Genomic DNA, 15,051 nt, shown 5'->3' with positions numbered 1-15,051 from the left:
GTTGAAGAAGCTTACCAGTATGCTTTGAAGGCTGAGGAGAAGGTGAGAAGAAGACAATCGAATAAGGGAAAGGATAAATTGAAGATGAATGATAGTATGAAGAAACCAGTTGAAGAAGAGGAGTAAAAACCTAAGTGGAGTAAAGAACCAAAACAAAAGACACCAAGGAAGGGTAGCAACAGTACCGGTAGAGAATTTCTTGGCAAATGTTTCAAGTGTGGAGAAACTGGACATAGATCCTATGAATGTAAGCAAGGAATGACAAGAAGTTGTGTGGAAAGTGAAGAACCAGATGGTACCGGATTTGAATATGCATCAAAGCAAGGAGAATCCCTTATGTTCAAAAGAAACGATACCAGATCTACTCAGAGGAGGAGTCTTTTTTGGACTGTATTCAAATCAGGTGGTAAGTGTTGCAAGGTCATTGTACATAGTGGAAGTACTGATAATTTAGTATCCGAGGAGATGGTTGAGAAGATTAAGTTGAAGAGGCTTGAGCAACCTTGTCCTTATGAGGTAAGTTGGTTACAAGATGATTAGAAGGTAGAGATAAAGGAGCAGTCTTGGGTGAGTTTCAATATTTGGCTTTTCAGAGGAAGTTTTATGTGATATTGTGTCAATGAATGTTTGTTGGGAAAACCTTGGCATTATGATAGATGAGCTATTTATGACTGTAGAAGGAACCTAGTTACTATTGAAAAGGATGGGCAAAAGTTCACATTGATTTCTTTGAAGGAGAAAGAGAAGGAGGTGAAGAATCCGAGTCTTGATAAAAGTTGCAGGAAACCGATAACAGAGGTTATACCAAAAGGTTTAAAAGAACTAGTTATAGAGGTTATATCGAAGGATTTGAAGAAAGATCTGATAGAACCAGTTGCTCAGATTATACCAGAAGGTGACATGAGTTGGCAGAAGGATTTGACAGACGAGTCTGATGGACGGATGAAACCGGTTGACACACGGATGTTATGTAACCATTTGTTAGGGAAGAAGTAGAACTTAGAATAAGGATTGAGATTTGCATGTTGTGATCTTATTGATCTTTGGAGTCCTAGTTGGATTGTGTCTAGCTTGAAGCTTGCATGTAACTAGTTAACTACCGAATGTTCTTTGATGATAATCTGATGATTACCGGATGATTGCCAGAAGTTCTAAGGCTTGAATATGGTTTATTTATATGAATTTGTTATGTTTTCTTACTTCTTTCATTGTGTTAATCTTGCTGCATATGCTAGTTGACTCTTTTCATGGTTCTTACTGGTTTTGGTTGCATCACCAGACCACCATCAAATTCTTGCAAAGATAGAAACTTCCTTTTGTCTCCAGTCATATGATGCAAACATCCACTGTTTATTACCCATTCATCTTTGTGTTCAACTTTAGCAAAAAGGGCCTTCTATTCACTATGAACAACATGTTCCAGAGTATCTTCCTTGATACCCAAGAATACCCATTCCTTTCCATTGCCAGATCCACTAGCTTCTTCTTTTGCCGGTTCATCATCAGAATCATCAGTTACACCTTCCTCATCAAGATAGTAGCATGATTTATCTTTCTTCCTCTTGTACTTATGCTTGTTCTTATATTCATGGTTAGAATTAGAAGATCTTCTATCTTTCTCCTCAAATATTGAATTCCTCTCAGGACATCTAGATGCAAAATGACCTATCTTATTACATGCAAAACATTTGAAAGGTGATTTTCCTTCATACTTACTTCCTGCTGCACCTTTAGGCACTCTTCTAGCAAATAGGGCTTCAAGTTCTTCAAGCTTTTCATCTTGTATCCTCATATCCTCTAGTTCCTTTACATAGAATTCTTTCTAATCACTCTTGCCGGTTGATGATGTAGATGCCTTGAATACAAAATTTGTCTTTATAGGTACTTGAGGACTGAATTCTTCAAGATCAAAAGTAGATAAATTTCCAACCAAAGTATCCCTATTAACAAAAGTGTTAGATATTGTTCTCAATTCATTAATTGCAGTAGCCTTCATCTTGTAAGCACATGGTAAATCTCTCAATACTTTAGAAACAATCTCAATTTCGCTCAGAGATCCACCACATCATTGATTTCCCAAGATAATTTCATTAACTCTTTCCATAAAAGTAGTAATTCTTTAATCTTCCTCCATTCTCAGGTGATCATACCTTACCTGGTAACCATCAAGTTTAGCAATTTTAACACTAGGGTCACCTTCATTCAGAGTCTCAAACTTATCCTATATAGCTCTTGCAGATGATTTGTCCATTAATCCCATTACCTACTGATCTGGAAGGGTGCTCAATAGGGATTCTCTTACTCTACAGTCATTTTCAATGTTCTTATCCAAGTCTTCCAGAGGAGGGTTGCTAGATGCCGGATCATAAGGAATAGACCCTTTCTCAGTGGTCTCCCAAATCTCCTTGCTAAGACATCTCAGATGAGTCTCCATTCGAAGCTTCCATACTTTGTAATTTGTTCCTTCAAGCCTAGGGCTGTCCTTCCTATAATAAATTTAAGTTGAATGATTAGTTTCCATAGGATCTTCCTCAAGCGGTTAAAATTTTGTAGAGAGGACCAAGCAATTATACCAATTGTTAGCATAATCGATGAATAACTTAGAGGGGGGGGTGAATCAGTTATTAGCAGATTATGAAATTTTAAGCACACAAAACCTTTTACCGGAATAGAAAATATATCAATTAAGCACAAACATAAATCATAAACCAATTACCATGCATCCACAACACGTAACACCAAGATTTGTATGTGGAAAACCTGGTAAAGGGAAAAACCACGGTGGGAAGCCTACCCACAGTCAGATGATACTTCTGCAGTATGTGATTACAATAAGGGGCTTGCAAATTTAGGAAGGCCATCAACCTAGAGCGCACTGCTGAACACAAAAGGAACCTCACTGACTACAAAAGAAATCCAGACTACAATTGAAAAATAAGAATGAACTGCAAGAATATCATCTCCTATGCCTGAGTATAGTTCTGGTTAAGCTCAATGTTGGAGGTCTTGAACCTCTTACAAAAACCCAATTCGATCACCTATGATTGACTAAACCATCTGCATATGATTACAACTTTATTCGTGCATAGATAATTCCATAACCATAACCCCATACCATGATCTACAAAGAGATCTTACATCATATATATACCAAACTGAGACATAAACAATTAGGTTGGTCACCTAAAAGATTATAAAATAAATCCATTACATAAACCCGCAAACCAATGATAATCCAAGTTGGCCTAAGACCAAAACAAAATTAACCAAAAAATAAATCCAACAAGTAATGCATCGGGAGCATCCACGAACACGCTACATAAACTGGTCCATAACCTAGCACAATAAGATGGGAGCTAAAATAGGTCGCCATAAACCGAATGAAATACCACCAATCAACTGGAACACAAACACGATAACCATCATCATCCTAAAAACCTTCTAGAAGTTGCACGAACACCACTTATCGAATCCATCAAAAGATCTTCAACAAAGCTCTACTGGCAGAATTTTTACCGATAACTAAAAGGCTTACTAGAAAATATGATAGCTTTCGGATCACGAAATTATGAAACAACTGAATGTGACACGCATCTAAATAACATCAATGACTAAATGAAACCAATTCCACTAATCAAAATATATCAGAGACAAATCTCCTGATCATCATCAAAGTCCAACCACTCTACCGAAACCTGGTAGATAACCGAAGAAGCTAGTGTTGGCATCAATTCCAAACATCAATGCAATATATAATCAATTCTTCCATATTGCCAATAAAAAGAATTCTCAATATTGGGATTTCACATAATTGGGGAGATTGGAATTTATATACCAACACAATTTCCTGTTGGCATTATTGGCATTAAGTTGTCATTGATGTAAAACTATTTTGGCAGGGTCACCGAGAAGTAATTAAGAAGTGGTGACCGGTATAAGAAGAGAAAGACATATGATGGAAATGCACATGTGAGTAAGAAGATAAAGGAAGGCTCCTGATACATATGACCTGTGTCATCTGTCAGTAAAGGAGGCTTACCGGTAAGGCACAAACTGGGATGAAGATTATTTGTTTGTTATGAAGGTGCAACACCCGGTGAGAAGAACAAAGAGGATGTGTTGTCCGTACAAAGGATGTTTTTTGGTCATATCGGTAAGGTAAACTGAGTCGGTAGTCAACCTTGGTCAACAAAGAATGTCAAACCGATATAGGAATCCAAGCAGAGGTGGATGTTGCCAGGCATGAGAGTTGGATGCCAGGTGGAGGTATTGCATAGGTCATTAGAGTGTGTATTGACGTAACAAATCAGTAAGTAGGTTGACTTTTATGAAGAACCTGCAAGTCATGGAGGATGCCAGAGGATTGTGGCTCGAGGAAGGAAAGATGGCAAAGTGACTGAACTGATCCTGTAAGAAGATTTGATCTTTGTACTTGTATGATGAAGGAAACAACAAAGCCATTAATGGTGAATGATAGAGAAAAGGAGAAAAGCATGGTGCAGACCTCCAGATTTAGAAAATGCACATTGGAATGTGAAGCTTTGCCGATGTTGATAAATGCCATGAAGATAATATCCCTAGAAAAGTAGATCAAATCAAATCTGATTGGGTTTGAGTTGGAGAAGGAAAAACCTAACACGACATTGTTGAATACGGTTTTAGGAAGGAGTCCAAAATTATAAATAGATGAGATCGATACAAAAAAGAGGGATGCTTTATGTGAAGAAGGAGAGTGAAGTGAGTTTGAGCACAGAGAAGGATCATCTTCCTTAGAATTTATTCTAAGAAACTTGCAAAGTGAGTGAGCAGGCAAACCAGTGAGAGGGTTTAACCGGTAGTGACAGAGTACCGGTAAACTGTCAAAGTTCTAACAATTAAGCTAACCAGTGAGGAGTGATTGATTAAGAAGGCATCCATGTGTAATATAGCGTGTTGTGCAATTGAGATTGAAGGAAGAGTACCCAAGAATCAAAGAGAGTAATCTCATAAACAGTAATGTGAGATCTAGTGAAGAAGAGAAGACTGTTAACCAATAGAAACCTATTTGATCAAGAGTTGCAGAACTCATTTGCAACCAGAAGCTATAACTGTATCAAAATTGTATTTCAATATACATCACCAAGTTGGAGCTTTGTGCAGGGGTTGGTACCCTAAATCAACAAGGGTTGGTTCTCCTTGGGTTGGTGCCCTAAATATTTGTAATTCAGTGTTTCACTTGTGAGGTTGGATTTGGAGTAGTAGTCTCCAGCAACATTTCTCACTGAGGTTTTTCCCATATTGGGTTTTCCTCATATATCTGGTGTTGTGCGTTACATTTGTGTGATTGTCTCTTTTGGTATCCTCATTTGTCTTACCGGTTTGATTGTTTAGTGCTTAGGATAATAACCGATATTTTAAGGGTGCTTTAAAAGGGCAACGAATTTAGGAACCACTAATTCACCCCCCTCTAAGTGGTACATTGTGTTCAACATTGCCTTCATAGTGTTTGTCTATCCTGCGTACCCTCATATCTTGCCTAGGTGTGTGCCTAGAAGAATTGACTATCTTTAGATAATATGGCAAAAGAGTGAAAATGATAAAATTACCTTAAGGGTCAAAGGAAAGCCTCCTTGTTCCCTACATCCATAGAATTTATATATTTTACTGTAGTCAACAAGGATGATTTAGAGAAAGTATATTCAATTTTACAAACTTATAGGATGCAGTATGAGTCTCATAGGAGTTTTGATCTCAAGGGTTTCACCTTCTAGGTTAGATTTGGTATCAAGAGACCTCATTTTATTCATGAGACATGTTAAGAACACATATATATTGAGAGGGGGGTGAAATAGTATATGCCAATTTCAACTTGATTGAACATCAATTATCCTTAATAACTTTTGCAAGCAACACAAACAATCTCAAACTTAAATCATCATTAGTGGCATTTACTAGTATTTCCTTAATTATGAATCATCTAATCAAAGAAAATATATCCACACAAATGAACATAGATTTATGTGGAAACCCAAAAGGGAAAAACCACATTGAAAATAGTTGCCTGGATCTATTTCTTAAATCTAGCTACATAAAGATATACTGAAGAACTTATAATTTGTAGTAGGCCAACCTACTGGAGACACCAATCTTGAATTTCATTTTTAGGCACAAATCTACAAGAGACACCAATCCCCTAATTGAAGATTTGAGAATGAACTCAACATGTGAGACAACAATCTCAACAAAATATCAAAGATATATTACATGGGCCTTCAAGGTTGATTACTTATCTTCTTCCTAATCTAAACAACTTCAAAAGATCCCCATACTATTAATAAGATCTTGAAATAAAGCCACACATAATAATAATCATTCTACTCATTTAGCATCACCCACATGCACACACATCAACTCTAATATACACACTAGGAATGAACCTAGATCAACTATATAGTTATTAAACTAATAATTATATTCACAAATTGGACTATAACATGATTATGATATCTACAAGTCAGCCTCAATAGTGAGTCTTAAACCAAATGTGTGATAGACTTGGTCCAATACAACACATATCACACTGGGAGTGAGAACATAGCTCAAAGAACACTCTTTCAATCTATCACTCTTTAAATTTCTATCTACCAAATGATCAACCTCCAAAACTGTAGAATATGATACTTTATATGTGGCTTGACTTTATTTTAAAACTACAAGCCATAACATGTAACTATGGTATAATGTGGAGCCAAACTCTAATATAGTTAAACTAAGTGCACATTTTATTTATGAGCAATAGACATTAGAAACATATCACATATACTATCATAAAATGGCACAATTGATACACTCGAGAATAATTGATACCATAGAATAGTGATAAGATTGTGAGAGCTATTAAACACACTTACCTCTATCTATCCAAAGCTTAGGTGCTTTGATGAGAATGATGGTAACTACAATCTTTCAGATGCCTTGACATTAATGATAGAATTGACCAACACCTTTCACATCAATGATAGCCTTTTTTCAACAATTTCTCCCTTTGTTATTGATGGAAAACCAAAAAAATGCTCCCCTTGAGAATTACACTCCTTTTGGACAATTTATATCAACCAAGCATTTTGTCTTTCTCTCTCTCCATTTTCCATTAATGGCAAAGGGACACTTGAATCTTTTCCCTAATACATTATCTCCCACTATCTAAAAAGAATCATGCATTGATACATCCTATATTACACTGCAAGACCATGTTGACTTCTTGTGATATGGAGTTAACAATCCCCTGAAGCATGTGCTTCCTTTAAAATATAAACATGGAGAGAGCTCTTTCTCTCATCTTCTACCTAAAGAACTCAATTGTGCTATCATACTCATCCTTTTTATACCAAGGATAGTTTCCATCTGTCTTTCCCAACCAACATTCTATTTCCTTGGTCGCATTTAGCTCCTCACCTTTTGTGATACAAATGCCCACTATAAGCTTATTATAAATTTCTTTTATGGTTTTACATCCTTCAAAACTAAGTGTAACATTGAGGACTTTATCAATAGATCAGTCACACATATCAGTTTGAGCATGTAATGGAATATGAGGGATTATTGATTTTTTGGAGTTTTTTTCCTCTTTCCATTTTTCCACACTTTCTTAGTTTCCTATCTCTAATTAGAAAGGGTTGTTTCCTTTCTATCCAGTTTAGATGCTTTCATGAAATTACTTTTATAATGTCTTGCAATGTTTCCAAAGTTTCTACACTTATAACGTACAATATTGAAATCAACCAAAGGAGCAAATACATTTCTACTCATAAAAATGTTTCTGCTTGTGGGAATTCTTTTACGATCTACTACCTTGTGTATAATGATTGCCATTAAAATACTAACCAAAGAAAGAATGATTAAAATTTTTATTATGCACTATTCCACCTAGATTTTGTCTTTCAAATCTATTTCTCTGTGTATGAATATGTATGAACCCTTCATCCTCCTTTTTGTATTATTCAGTCACTCTAGGTTGATCAGATATTGAACTTCCATAACTATGCTTATTTGAATCTTTTGCATTCTTCTTCATGGAGACCTTATTAGCCTTACTGATATATTCTTCATTAAATCCAATGCTATTTTGATATGTGGTATCATTTATTTGCAAATGATCTCATATAATATATTAATACTCATTTCAAAATTGAAATTTTTGCTCTACTAACTTTTTTCTTTTCCCAAGTCTTTTCTCAGAGATACTATTTCACCCTCAAGTATTTTACATTTCTTCTCCTTCATCTTTAGTTTTTTTATAATGACATCATTTTTGCTTTTTAATTCTTCCAATTTAACTTTCAACTCTATGACCTATATCTATAATTTTTCTTTGATTTTGAAATCTTCTAAAATTTTTAGTCCTTATTTCATAATCATTTTCTTCAGATTCTTGATCTCCTTGTAAGCATGATTAAGTTCTTCAAAATCTATTTAAACATATTCTTCTTCATTTCTAGAGTACATACTTGTCGCATCCTTAGGGTTTCCATCTCTATGAGTAGAGACTTTTTGTTTTCACTTCCAAAAGTGTTCTCATCATTCTCCTCATATTTGTAATGATCTTTCTCAACACAAGTCATTATTCTTCTTGTTGTATGTTCCCAGTTTGAATTTTGATGCAATGTGACCTATCTTATCAAATTGAAGCATTTGAATGTTAACATACCTTTATACTCGATGAAGCCTCTTTTTAATTTCCTCACAAAGTATGCTTCTTCCAAATCTAAATCTTCACTAAAATGTGAAATCTCTTTCTCGACGAGTGCCTTGAAGGTTGCATCCTTTCTTGAAGATTCGTCATTTAAGGTTATCATCTCATAAACAGTTAATATCCCATGTAAAAAATCCACAGTCAAACTAATTATATCTTTGGATTCTTCTATTGCAGAGAATTTTGAATCAAACTTAGAGGGAAGAGAATTGAATACCTTTTGAACAATAATTGATTCTTTCACTTCTTCACCAATTCCTCTGATATTATTGACAAATTCATGAATGTAGAGTAGGTATGAAACAATGTTTTATTCCCCGTCCATATTACTTAGCTTCTTCCTAATTTGATCAACTTCTGAGAATCCCCACACTATCCATAAGATCTTCAAATGAAGTAGTACATAATAATCATGTTATTTATTTAGCATCACCCACATACTCACACATCAACTCTAAAATACATAGTAGGAATGAACCTAGTGTTGGTTGACAAATTTTGTGACTTGACTCTTTATTCTGTTGTTCGCACAAGTGACAGCTATAGCCACTAGTTTAGTTGAAGAAATGGTATTTTACATCAAATCTTTTCTTATTTTACAAGACACAACTACCTTTTGATGATAAACAAAGAAATAAAAACTATGGATGCTTTTAACTAGAAAGCAAAAAAGGTAGAGCTTTTAACGAAAAATCTTTTAAAGGCAAAAAACATAGCAGAGATAAGAAAAGAATACAAAGATTCTTTATCATGTTAAGAAACATTCTTAAAATATCGATAAAAAAAAAGAAGAAAAATTCTTACAATACTATAATATTATTGCATCATTTTTACAAAGACAACATGTCCTAGCCATATTCATAATTTATCCTAGAAATCTTTCAATAAATACCAAGAAGAACCATCTAAGCAACAACATATACAACATAAGAAGAATAAACAGCCATCAATCATAACACAAAGTTTACGATTAAAAAATTTCATTTAGATAATCTCATTAATATCTATCCAAAACTTGCAACGTTCCTTCTTCAAAGAAAAAATCTCTAAGAAAAGAAGCTCTTATTGCTATTGATTTTCTAGCATATATAGATACTTAACCATAACTATCTCAAAAATTAATGGTTTCTTGAAAATGACCATTTCCACCAATAAAACTGAAACTTATTAAATTGTACATGGCCCACTAGAGCCCATAGTTCGAAATGCCAAAATTCCCTAATGCTATGCTATTACACTAATTACAAGTTAATGACACTAATTATCAAAGGGAAATTTGATTTCTTTCAGCTTCAAGTACGAGTTGGAGTTGTGCATTATGAAATTTAGCCTTTTCCTCTTCTTTAGCTAGCACCAAGAGCACTATCATATGCTTGACAAAACTCGTTTCACACTCCCATGCCAAAGTTGTCAATCCAGAGACGATGTGTGGGTCTTCCGTAAATTCCATACCAATTTGAACTACTGGAGCAACACCATCCCATAACAACACCATCTTTTAGGATTGAATTTTCTTTCATCAATAGAGGATACTCTATTGTGACAATATATCACCACCCAAATACCAAAGCAATTTGCTTCAAGCTAGATTTTTTGCTGCGATAATTTCTTCTTGTAGTAATTATGATTTTTTGCTTGTCTCTCTTCTTTCTTAAGGTAGCAATTACCTTCATTTATTCAGTGAAATTAGTTTGCACATTCCAAGCCAGTGCCCTTAGTCAAGAAATGATATCATTTTTCTCGCTTTGTGGCCAATTTAAATCAGGTTGAATTACGGGAAACTAGGTTTCATGAGGTAGCACCAATTTGATTTGCAACAGGGGAATGATCCGTACTAAATACTGACTGAAATTTGGGAATTATTGGGCTGACAAGTCTCTATTCTCTTTGATTAGGCACTAATATTTTGCTCCAACCAAATTTAGCAAGTAATAATGAGATTAGAAATAAACCATTTTTCATTTATGAATTAGGCTTCAAACTCATTAAATGTTGGCTCATGAGAAGTGTTGTCACGGGGATTTGCAGCTGACGCAAGCTCAATTTTCTTGCAATCCCATGCAACATGGGACTACTCTCAGGCTTTGGGTATCCTATAGCAAGAGTAGACCTCCAGATTATGAGCTGGCTCCCTTCAAATATCCTAAGAAAACTAACGACAAAACTTAATTTGGAAAAGGGATGGAAGGAAGATTATAAAAAATGAAAATGAACAAATAGGTGATGCAACAATTACTGAAAAAATGACTTGCTATGATAATGAACTCACAATGATCCAATAATCAAACTAAAATGCTCACATCTCCCTAATGCATACTTGCAAAAATGATTATTATGAAAGGATAGCTTTCTGTTGTTCATAAAAGGATAACATACAATGTTTCTCACAATCTTGACGCAACAAAATAACTTACACAATCATAGACCTGCACTATAGCATTCTACACCATGAACTGAACATTGAAGGAAAATAGATTAAAGGAAGGATTACTTGAATAATAATCACAACTGTTTCATCCAAAATGTATTCACAACAATATTGAGAACTCATATACAAGAGAAGGAACTCACTTTTTACTGAAAAGAAGGAGTTTCTATTAAAAATTTTGCGCAATTCTTATAAGGAACGAGTTACAGAAGTGTGAATATCTTCTGCCACAGAGATCAGACCCAGAACACCTGAACTTCGAATCCGCGAAGCCCCGTATACTGAACTTGCAAAAATTCAAAATTCAAAAAATGAAAAAAGGCTCTCAAAACACGTGTTGACATTTATGCACCAAATCATGGCTGTGACTGAAAAAAAAGCTCCCTTTCACATTGATTCCACCTGGATGCTACCGGACTTGGGCCTTCTTTCTAGTGATTTTGTTGGATGTCCTTATTTTGGATCGCACACCTTCTTATTGGATTATCGACGTAACATCAGAACAGTCCTGCCGATAATTGGTGGTGCGCTCCCAAAAACATTCTTTCTTGCATTGACTCTGAATCCTCTTTTAGGTCTTTGAAACAACATTGGAATGAATTACCCGATGTTTCGATGCTTCCTGCATTACCTCGTGCCTTTTCCATTACTCCACAGTTTTTCATCGGGTTATCGGGATAACATTGGAATAGCTCCTCCCGATAACCGATGACTTGCTACACTGCTTGCTTGTTAATTTGCCTTTGAACCATTGAACCAGTTGAACCCCTGAACCAATTGAACCATCATTGAGTCATTGAGGTACTTTGAACCATTTTCAAGCCATTGAACCATTTTGAACCATTGAACAATTTTGAATCATTGAGCCAAGTTGAAGTTCAAATTCCAAGTTGATCCACTTGTCTGCAGACATTTGCCATGTGTCAACCTTTGATTTGCTTGTGGGTCCACTTTGTCTACCATCTGGACTTGGTCTGACTTGGTTCTTCATCTTCTCTCTACCACGTGGCACATCCTCACTTGTTTTGAGCCCACCTTGACGACCGTCTCAACTACCACTTCGCCAGTTGCCAAGTCGCATGAGATAACGAACGAGCATCTTCATCATGCGCTATAGTGACGACCGTTGATCTACCCTCAAACTACTTGAGTTTTAACTTTCTAAGAGGCTCTCTCTTTTCCGCACGTTCTTTGTCGACAAGTTGCTATGATAAATAGTGAGTTTCTTTCTATAACAACATAGCGACTGCCATCAGATCTCTCGCATCACTGTTGATCTTTCTTCAACTTGGTCGACCTTTAACCCCAACTGATCTTCTCTCTTATGCCATGTGTCAACGTGTGTCACCCTCTGATTGGCTCATGAGATTTCCTTTGGAACCACCTATCTTCTGGGCCGCCACACATCCTACTCTATTAGATCTCATTCTTTTTGCCACATCATCAGTCGCCAAGTCGCTATGATACTTCAATGTGCATCTTTTCATTTGGACATAGCGACAACCATCAGATCTTTCTTGATCACCGTTGATCTACCTAAATCTGCTCTGTCTTTAGTCTCTCTAAGTGGCTCTCTCTTATGCCACAGTGTCACCACATGTCACACCTCTGTTTCGCTACATGATCCACCCGGGTGCCACATGATCCACCCAGGTGCCACTTCAACTTCCACCTGGATGCCAACTCACCACCACCGGGCCCACCATTTTACTTTGGTTTACTTGGCTTCAACCTTTCGGCCAAACTTCTTCTTTGGCTATCTATTTTTGTGTCTCATCGAAACTGCAGATTCATCGATGCCTTCATTTTTTGATGGAACTGGTTGATATTTCTTTGATGTGCCTTTATTGATGGATCCGAGCACTCGGTGAACTTTTTTCTTGTCTTATCAAAATCTTAGTTTTATCGACACCTTTTATGTCAATGAAACTGATGCCTTTGGTGAGTCCATATTGAGATCCATCGAACCCACGGTCTGCTCGACATTTATCTGCCATCTGTCTACCATGTGGCACCCTTTGATTGGCTACAAAGTTTATAACTGGGTGCCACTTATCATGATGGTATTCATCCCGAGCTCTTCACTCTCACACCTTAGTATGGTCTCCACTAACCACCGGAATGAACCGCCTACCTTAACCACTTGCATTAACTGTCGGCCATGGTTCACCGCTAGTGGTTTGTTGCCAAGTCGCAGGCGATATCTGGCAAGAATGTTTATGTCGGGACATAGTGACAGCCCTTGGATCCATCTTGATCACCATTGATCTTTGTTCATCTACTCGATCCTTAGCCCCTCTAAGTGGCTACATCCTATGCCAGGGCGCCATCACGTGTCTACCACTTGTCTGACACCTCATAACCTGTGTGTCACCACACAACACCTCATGACTTACTTAGTGCTTACCTCAGTGCCACTTGGCCTGCCAGCGCATCAGTCGCCAAGTCGCGGTTGTTAACAGTGGAGCACTTTCATCTTGTGGTATAGCGATGGTCGTCAGATCCTTTGCAACCTACTCACCTATTAATTTGCCCTTTTACTACAAAATTTGACCACTTTGAGATGTGTGCACATGCGGGAGGCCCACCAACATGGAACTGCTCCTTTTCAAAAGCCTGTAAGCTTTGACACTTAAGATATACGTGGTCTTGCATATAAATACTGAAATACTCCTCCTTGTGGCCAATGTGGGATAAAAGGTTTGCCTTAGCCTTTTTCCAGTGGGTCGTTGGGATAAGATGAAAATGCTCCCTCCGATAGCTGATGAATTCGCACACTGCTTTGCAATTTCTATCAAGTGACTGGGATTACATAAGATAGTTCCTTTCGATAACCCGATGACAACATTCTACGCTCCGCACTACTCTTTGAGTCTTCGGGGTAAGTCTTGCCGATCGGGGTAGGTCATGCCGATAAGGCAAAAATTCAAGAAACTGTAAAGAAACACCCATTTCCATCAACATGCTGGGCTCAACCCTCATGGGAGCCACATTTTACCCCACATGTTGTCATTCAATGAATCAAAAAGTTATTTTCCCTATGTCTACACATGAATTAAACAAGTTAGACAAAACCATGTATTCTTTTCATACTTAGCACTTGTTTCTCCGTCTGGGACACATTGATCTGATATCTCCTACATCCTGATTGAGCTAGCAGTGAAAATAGGTAACATTTTTGGCGACATCTGTTATATGTTTTCCTGCTAAACATTTTTACCAACTGCCTTATGATAGTTCTGATACTTAATGTAAGTACATATCCAATAGCCAACAAGATGAAGGGAGGGGGTGAATCATACAAACTTAATCATCCATAAAAACATCAGATTCAACCTCGGTAACATATATATCAGTCATATAACCAAAACTGTTAAACATGCAAACTCAAAAGCATATGAACAATATAAACCTCATAACACCAGATTTAACGTGGAAACCCAAATAGGGAAAAACCACTGTGGGATTTCGGACCCACTAAGAGATATACATTTCTAGAGTATGGTCGGTTAAAAGAAAATCCTGTTAAAGATTACAAACACATTGCTAGATGTGACCCGGTTAAGGGATTTCCCTCAGATCTATTAGGATCTTCACTTTGTTAGAAGTGACCTTGTTAAAGGATTTCAAACACTCAATAAGAATGTCACCTTGCTAGAGGATTTACATATAAGACTATTAAGTCCACTTGGTTAAGATATTTTTTGCTACTTCTCAAAATAATAGTAATAAAAATATGTCTCCAACTTCACATCTAAAAATGCTAAAGTAGATTCTTATTTTCTCAATACAATCAATTCATAGGACTTATCTTGTCCCTCTGCTGGGCACTATACTCTATTATCAAAACAGGTCTTCAATCTTCTGTGCTCGGTAATCACTATGTAGAATC

Source organism: Cryptomeria japonica, chromosome 10 (genome assembly GCF_030272615.1).
Source record: "Cryptomeria japonica chromosome 10, Sugi_1.0, whole genome shotgun sequence".
Classification (NCBI taxonomy): Eukaryota; Viridiplantae; Streptophyta; class Pinopsida; order Cupressales; family Cupressaceae; genus Cryptomeria; species Cryptomeria japonica.
Note: the sequence above shows the minus strand (reverse complement) of the source record.